Genomic DNA, 8,619 nt, shown 5'->3' on the forward strand with positions numbered 1-8,619 from the left:
TGAGGAGACGCTGCTACTGACAGGGTATTCATATTAGCGAACGACCATACGCCGTCCACTCTTTCTCTTTCTCGCTTTGCTCACCTCTTTCTCCTCGTTTTTCCACGATAGAAACGAGGTGTACGGACCCTCCCGTCCTTGAGCCTGGCCGAGTGGAAGCTGCTGATTGGTAATCGTTAATTACTCCGGCAACTTCCTTCCAGAGGAGCTCCTATTCGAACAGTTTGAAAAATATCGGCACTTTCGGGGAGACAAGAGGGGACGCGAATCCAAGGGAGAAAGTGGTGCCACAGGAAAGAGGAGGCCCCCGCGAACAAGAACGTATTGATCGTGTTAGAGTCTTCGGCCCCCCGAGAGAGCAACCTCAATCTCCCAATGCCGAAGGGAGCCAATGAGAGATTTCGAGGGTGAATTTAGAACAAGAATGGCGACTGGAGGATCAGCCTGAGTCCCGCTACGCCAGCGGGGATCCCCGGCGTTTTATCGTGTCCGAATTATTTGCAGCCCGCGTGCCGCGCTTCCATAATGAATTTTCGACGATTTTACTTTTTCATTACGGTTTTCCCGTACGTACAAAAATTATTCCCGGAAAAATTCATTGGGAAGAGTCAATGGGGAAGTTTAGAAGAGGAATTTGCTAAATGTTCTGAAGAGAAGCTGAAAATTATTATAGAATTTCCCGTGCGTAATTGTACTATTTTTGATGGGCAGAAATAGTTTGGATTATCTAATGTCGCATTTGCATACGGCAGAATTGGATTTGAAACGGTACTAATCGCTGGATGATACTTATACAATTTATTAGATGATTCGTATCAGAGATTGCAATCTGAATAAAAATGGTATTTCATGGGACTGTCAAATGAATTAAGTAGAAATTCCTCATTTTAATCAGCCGACCCTTCTTGTTTTCGACATCGTTTCATTGATTCCTAAGAAAGTGAAAGTGGAAGGGAGCCAATGGGAGTTCCGGAGGGTGACTCAGGCGTAAAAATGGCGGCGGAGGTTTACAGGGAAACACTACACTGACAATCTACGGTCGGTGTGCGGGTAATTTAATCGCTTTGACCATTTGTTCCAAAATTATTGTCGTATATTTTAGGACAACCCCATTTGCCTGAATTACAATTGACTGAACCAGAGAATTTGTTTCTGGGTTAAAATACAAAAAAAAATACAAAACAGATTCTTTCGAAACAATAATTCTCCGTTGAAACACGAATTAATAAAAATTCAAACAAGACAGACTTTTTATGGGAAAAAATTTATCCCTCAGTTGAAATCCGAATTAACAAAAATTAAAATAAGACAGAGCTTTTATGGCACAAAATTCACTTGTCAGTTGAAATCTGTATAAAACCGACTCTTTTTAGGCAGAAAATTGACATCTCAAATTAATAAAATTAACAAATTAATGAAAAATTATAAACAGCCCAATACGAACCATAGAAGACGAGAAATCAGAAAAGACGAATAACATTATCACCGAACGGCAATATGAAAGTAGATGCTAATGAAACATCTCAACAACGTGGACATAAAGCGGGACAAAACAGATTCAATATTTCTCCCGGTCTTCCTGTTCCAATAAGATTCGATTAACCGGGGGACTAAAACATCAACAATCTGGCCGGTGCTTGATACCATAAACGAAACGAGTCCGTGGAATAACGAGGAAACGTCGGAGGTAAAGGAAATGGCGGAAATCGAGGACAAAAGGAACGCGATGCCGTTCTCCATAGATCAACCGACCCTCTTCCGTCAGCCATCGCTCACGGAAGCGAGCGGAATTGCCGATAATAGTCTGCCGTAAGAACCGCTGAAGTGGTGGGAGGTGTCCGATGAAAAAGAAAAAGACAGAAAGAAACGAGAAAAAAAAGAGGAGAGAAAGAAACGGAGAAGGGTGAAGGAAAAGGAATGGTCGTGATAATTTCCACTGTCCAGGCTGACCGGTCGGCCGGCGAAGGAAGCGATACGTTCTCCATTATGACTTTCGCACCATAAATCACGGTCGGGCCATCGTCCCGATAGAATTCCCCGTAATTCGTGAATTATTCCTGAAGAGGAGCGTGGCGGTTACGAGCCTGGCACACGTATATGGTGGCCGGTAAGATCCGAAGGGGTAGGGGCGCGCCAGAGGACCAGGCTGCTGGACATTAAGGGTAACAAATGAGGCTGCCCGGTCCTCCCGTAGGACTCTTTTCCGACTGAGGTGGCCGGAATGAAAATAAGTGTACCTCGCTCACTCCTCCAGCTTTTTTCTTCATTTCCTCCGCGCTGTGACCCTCCCATTTCGCTCCACTTCTTCGGGGCCCCGGGTCTCTCTCCCTTTTCAGCTTCCGCCACCGCATTATTCCCATACCTCTCCAAGCCTCTTTCATACCCCCTTCAACCTACCCCCCTCCCCCCCGGCTGCAACCTTCTTCCTGGTTGACTCGGTTTTTTAACCGGAGCCTCGACTCACCCCTCACGAGGAAGAGCGCGACCGTAAAGAGAGAAAATCCGACGAAGATTTAGCACCAAAGTAGCGGAGCGTGTGCGAGACGCGCGAAGAACTTTCGCCGAGCAGTTCTCTGAGCGTTGAACCGAGAGCGTATTGTTAGCCGGGCTGAGAACACGGGTCTCTTTCTCCGACACCAGCGCGTCCTGGAAATGCGGAAATATTTAGCAGTTAGTCCGGGATTAAGGAACGCTTTAATTACAAAATACTACTGCTTCGGTCTATTAAGCGGAAATGTAATTTTCACGTGGCCACCGTAGTAGAACCCTGCCGACCGCGCCCGTCCGTTTAATCGCTCAAGGCCAATCCTTTAATCTGATCCTTGATTAATTGAGACCTGCCTAGTCAAATGTTTGCGAATTATTCGCGCGGGACTCCGCGCCGCGGATCGCTCCTGTAAGACCGCCATTTCCGGTTCGGAGGCAGAATGTCTTGACATCTTACTCTTCAAATTCAATATATTTGTATCATTCTAATATTATCGAAGTATTTCATAGCCGATAGGAACTGATAAAATGTATGCAGTTTAACACGAACTGGTCTTGAGAAACTTGTACACAAAGTAGAAATTAATGTTTTAGCTTAACATTTAATTATAAAAGAATCAGAGTAAGCAAACATGTCTAAATTTTATAAATGTAATCAGACTGCGGATTTTACGAGTTCATATAAACAATGAGTAGAAGGAATAGAAAATACTCAAAATTTGTTGAGACTGTTCTCAAGCTGTTGGGCCTGTCAAAAAAGGTGATAATTATTTTTCGAAAAAATCCGCCGTGCGAGAATCACCGACTGTAAACGGGGGAATTGCAGACGTTCATGCACTGTTCAATTTCCAAAAATTAATTTTGAATAAAACTTTACTTCCTCTATAAAAAACTCGAATACATTTGAAATAGTAAAACAAATTACTATGACACCAAGTTAGTCACATTTCTCCCTAAATGGGAATAAAAGAGTGCATGAACATCCGCAGTCCACGAAGAAAGTCGCAACAAGGAAAAACCTAGAAACCGTACTAAATAACATTAGTGTTTCCCGCAGAAAGACTGGGCGACCATAAAGAGCAGAATTTAGGCTGGCGAACGTGTAGAATATCCGACCACTTAATTGCCGGGAGCAGAAGCCGTGGCCCGTAAAAGAGGAATCGCGTAGATCGCGGGAAGACCGCATCGTCGGCGAGAGGTCAGGGAATATTTTCTCGATTATAACCTTGGATTAAGAAGCCTATTAACCGGAAAATACTGTAGCGACTTTTTCATTATTATGCGGAAACGCCGGGGCTGGTGGACGGGGGGAGCCGCCACGGATTTTGTTGATTGGACGAAAACGTGTGCCGGCGGCGCGTTTCGCTCTGGTGTGCATGCGCGCCGCGTGTACAACCATAAAAGAAAGAAAACGAGCGAACGGGCGGGTTGCGCGTGTACACCGCGTGTTGCCGATGCGATTGATGCAACAACCGAACTATCGAGAGGAATGAATTTGTGTCGACGGGTCCTGTAAAAGAATGCCACAGGTTGACGCCGGGAAAATCGGTCGCAGCACCGCCAAAGCGCGCTCTCTCTGTCTCTCTCTCTGCGACCCCGGCGTTGCCCCAGACACGGATTTCCACGCGATTTATAGGATCCGAGCGATCGTAGTAATTCGTATTAAATTATTCAATTATGATAATTTCTCTTTTCATCGGCTCCGAACCTGGCCGCGGCAAAATTCCACGCTTCCCAGGGATTTCAGAGTATTAATTTCCACCATTGTTGTTACAAATATTAAGAGATCCGATGCTTGTACAGTAAATACGAGAAGCGTTTTTCGGTCTGTTTACCAATTTTGTCGGAAGTCACCGCGTTGAAAAATAAAAGTGTACAGGGTTTAGGCGAAGAGACGATGAATCGGTTATTTTTCCGAACTTGTGAATTCTTGAGACTTGTATTTGTATTGTAAAGCAGGCCTGTGATTAGTGGAAGTTGCATTGAAAAATATCAATAAAATTCATGGTCCAAAAGCTACATATTATATACACCAATTTTACATCGACAACTTCAATCTTGAAAATTGAATAACGAACAACTGTTCATTTCTTTCATTTGAAACTTAAAGATTATACATTGAGTTATGAACAAATGCAGGCCTGCTATGAACTGTTTCATCAACGTAATGTATGTAATTGTACACTTAAGAACTCATTGAACGTATGATTTAGCGAACACCTATTACACCTAATAAAACCCAGTTGTAATTGAGAAACGATTAATAAAACAAACAATCACTGTACACCCTACACAACAGTCTACTGCGATAGATGAACAATTCAATCCCACGGAATTGACAAATGTACTCCGTAACGTTAATAAACGTCCCGTTAAAAACCAAATACATGCGCGTCAACCCGCATTTATTTATCCACATAATATTACCCTGTTTGATTCATAAACACTTTAATGCGACATAAAACGGTTCGAAACGGTTAGAAAACACCGAAAATCGTGCACGCGAGAAACCAAATCATCAGCGAACGTTCATGGGCAAACATCAGCCAAGAGTTGAGGGCGGCTGCGGCGTCCGGCGAGAAATCGATTTCGAAATCATTGAAATTCAACGTCACCCGTCCGCCAAGGAAATACCGGAACGGCATTAATTAAATCCCAAAATAAATTGGTACAAGCATAAACACTCGCGCGTCGCGGATCCGCGAATAATCCGGGGCCCGGTTACGGCGGCGCAACAAATAAAACGTGTCAAACAGATCGCCGCGGAATTTAAATTGCTCTCATTACCCGCGGTATCATAGCCGCGAGTTTTATCCGGCCGGGAGATCGAGATCATCGTTTAATCGACCGTGTGCGCGGCTGGTATTCCGTGCCTCTTACAGTCGACGAAATATCTGTAAGAACGTTTTCAATAAAAAAATATTACTGCGTTATCAACCATCGATTGTTTTGGAATTTTTACGATAATATTTTAACCCATCTTTAAATCAAGAAAATATGTTTCATTTAATAATGTCATACTCTAGCAGTCAGACAACAACGCGACAGTGCCCCAAAAAACGTCTCAAAACGCACCCCTTCAGGCTCAAAGAAGTAGCCAGAGAGCGTCCCACAGTAAAACTAGCGGCGCCCAGCGCAAAAAGAGCTGTACGAAGGCTTAGATTAATGGTTGAGAAATGCAAATTGTTCGGTAACCCCTGTAGGGAGCGGGTGGCTCTTGAGTGGGTGGATAACGGCGTCTCACCCGCTTACCAGCGAGCAAAAACCCCTTAGAAATATATCGTAGGTCATTTCCCTTGCTAAACTCGAGGAAAAAAAATGACCAGGACGAACCCTGGACCCGGCAAGAGAGAGAGAGAGAGAGAGCTGTGCTACATCCAACGAACCCGTGCTACCGGTCGCCCTACCCCCGTGTACCCGCCTGTTTCCTAGCCCTGTACCCTCTACCGGGTCCTCTCCGACAACCACCCACACACCCTGCGACGGCCTTTCCAGAAAACCAGACCAGGACTGGTTCAAGCCAACCGACCGCTGCGCCTTTTCCGCGGCGCGGAACACGCGCCTCCGCGGGATAGAGGCGCGCGGAATATATATGCGGCCCACGGAACAGAAAAATGGCCGCGAATTTGTTTTGCGAGGGGGGGTGGACGGCGAAGGGCGGCGGAGAACGACGGAGAGATGGACGGACCGAGGAAACGCTGGGTGGAGGAAGCTTTTGCGAGCAGGGTTGCGAGAAACACCAACCCTCCCCCTCGCGTACAGGTGTGTATAGGTGTGTTTGCCGGCGCACAGGTGTGGAGTTTGCATCGCGCCAGCCGTGTCAACCAAACCCGGCAATCGGCTATAGTTTATTTTTGCGGAGGGATTACGCTTACTCGATTTATCGGCCATATTCGATTGATTAGCCGAGCCTCTTCTCCTTTTACCTCTCCTTCAACCCCGATCATCTATTCAACCCCGCTACACCCACATTTTTGTAGGAACACTATACAGTACGGAGATATGTTAATGTACTTCATGAAGATGTCATCAAACTTCGAAGCTCATCGTACATTTGATTTTACAAATCTTTGGTACATCGAATACATTAGCGTAGAAATTCATTTTTAAATCTGCACGAATAATTCTCTGTTGGTTCTTTTACATGTTTTGTATACTTTCGGCCGAAAGTTTCAAATGAATTATATTTGGCTGGAAATGAAAAACGCCTCTAAACGCTGTGAATATTTTATTCAATTTCTTTGCCTCTGGGGTAGCGTTCAGACTTTTTACATTATGAAGTTCACTTAGCCCTTCTGCATTATTCAGGTAATCGTTGCACTGATATTTTGTATATAATGTTGGGTTAAACTTGACTTCCGGCTAGGAGTGGAAACTCCATTGAGTTATTTAGAAATGGGCAGTGTTAAATTAATTTACACTTGAGAATTTACATAATGAAATTTTATTGACGCGGTGACGCGAACTTAACACTTTGGTTACCGCGACCTACCAAATAGACGTTTTAATGGCTATTTATATCTAAAAGGAGTTTAATTTTCTTCCTTCAAGTAATACTCTCAAAAAGGTTTTATTAGTCATAAAATAGCTACCAATTATTTATTTTTTGTCTTTAGAAGGCTGTTAAAAAATTCTGAAATGCTGTGGATTTGTCTTAATGAAAATTCTTTGTGAATCTATGAACAAAATACAACAATCTACATCTACTGAATTAACGAAGAGTCTACCCTTGACTCTAATAGCAAATTGTCCGACAACTTATCGAGAACAGTGCTGAAAGGTAGCTACTACAATCAAGCCAGCAGTCTTGCTGTCTCGCCTTACACAGATTACCATTCGTTTAGAAGTTTAGACAACTTTCTCAATGAAGAGCGATTGGTGGACCAAGGTAGAGTGGAATTTACATTCAAAGAGTTCGAGCCTGAAACAAAGACTCTCTTAAAGCAATGAACAAAGCTTATTATTCTTCACCGAAAGTACTCCGATGATTAACTAAAATTTACTCGACTAAGCTTTCAACTTATTTTCACGACTGATTATTTAAAACGCGGGTAATTATTACGAGGAAACAAGAAAGAATACTTCGGCCAAGAGTGCTGTCACCAAATTCCAATAGGAACCCTTTCCACGAATCCCTACTGAAGCGTTCATTAACATTCTTCATTTGCCGATAAAATGAAAGTGCGCCGATCAAATAAAGAAATTCCACGAAGTTAACGAGTAACACAATGGTCGTGTCGCGTATGATGTCACGTGCTAAACACGTTTCCCCTGCGATATTACCAGAGCCCATTTTTATTCGAAGTTCTAAGCTCCAGTAGTCGTCACTGAAATTTCAAACAGTAGAAGAATTAATTGCAATAGATTGAAACAATTTTTATTTCGAATAAAGAGGGTAATTAATTTATTGGAAAGAGAAGCATGGACTCGGTATACATAGAGGAACGTGGGATAGCCGAGGCTACAAACGTTCTAACATGATCTTTTTACAGTGTTATTTCGCGAGTGCGTCTCTAATATAGACGAGCTCTAAATTATCTTCGGACACCTTTTACAACGGGCGTTCCAGGCGATCAACCGGCTGAAGGGAATCGCGCGTTTTTCAAAAACACAAAGAGAGGGGCTGAGAGGAGTGGAGTAAGAGAGAGGGGGTTGGGAGGGGAAGGGGGACGATGGTTTTAGTTACAAAGCTGCTGATTATCGCGAGCCCCGGAAAAACGCGGGCCCGCTCAAGTAGAAGTTCAAAGGAAAACGGTGGCGAACGGTCGATACGACCAACCGGATAATTATGTGGAAAGAAATTCTATTAAACGTGAAGCATCCATCACGCACGGTTATTATAATATCGATTTTGCATTAATGATTCATTAAATCATTTTCATTGGGGTCGAAGGGAGTCCATAAAGGCAGAGCCCGGGCCTCCATTAGGTAAGCAATTTCCATCCAGGCGACCTGCTCGCCAAACGGAAAGTCAATCCACGCACAGTGCTCGAAATCCGCGATCTCGACCACTATGAAACAGCTGACCGCCCTTTAATCGCAAAGAGAAGTCCTAGGCTCCTCATGGTAGCCCCACATTAAACAGATTCAGAAGCAACTACTTTTTATCTCTATTTTCACCTTATTAAATCT

General features: G+C 43.7%; 1 protein-coding gene across 1 annotated transcript in view; it reads left to right on the forward strand.

Moving 5' to 3' along the window:
* LOC143213237 (uncharacterized) overlaps positions 1–5,991 on the forward strand; it is a 183,731-nt gene extending 177,740 nt beyond the window's left edge. The window contains exon 4 of the mRNA XM_076432887.1: positions 112–5,991. The gene's annotated coding sequence lies outside the window, so the exon portion shown is untranslated. The remainder of the gene's footprint in view (positions 1–111) is intronic.
* Positions 5,992–8,619: the final 2,628 nt, after the last annotated feature.

This window comes from Lasioglossum baleicum, chromosome 11 (assembly GCF_051020765.1).
Source record: "Lasioglossum baleicum chromosome 11, iyLasBale1, whole genome shotgun sequence".
Lineage (NCBI taxonomy): Eukaryota > Metazoa > Arthropoda > Insecta > Hymenoptera > Halictidae > Lasioglossum > Lasioglossum baleicum.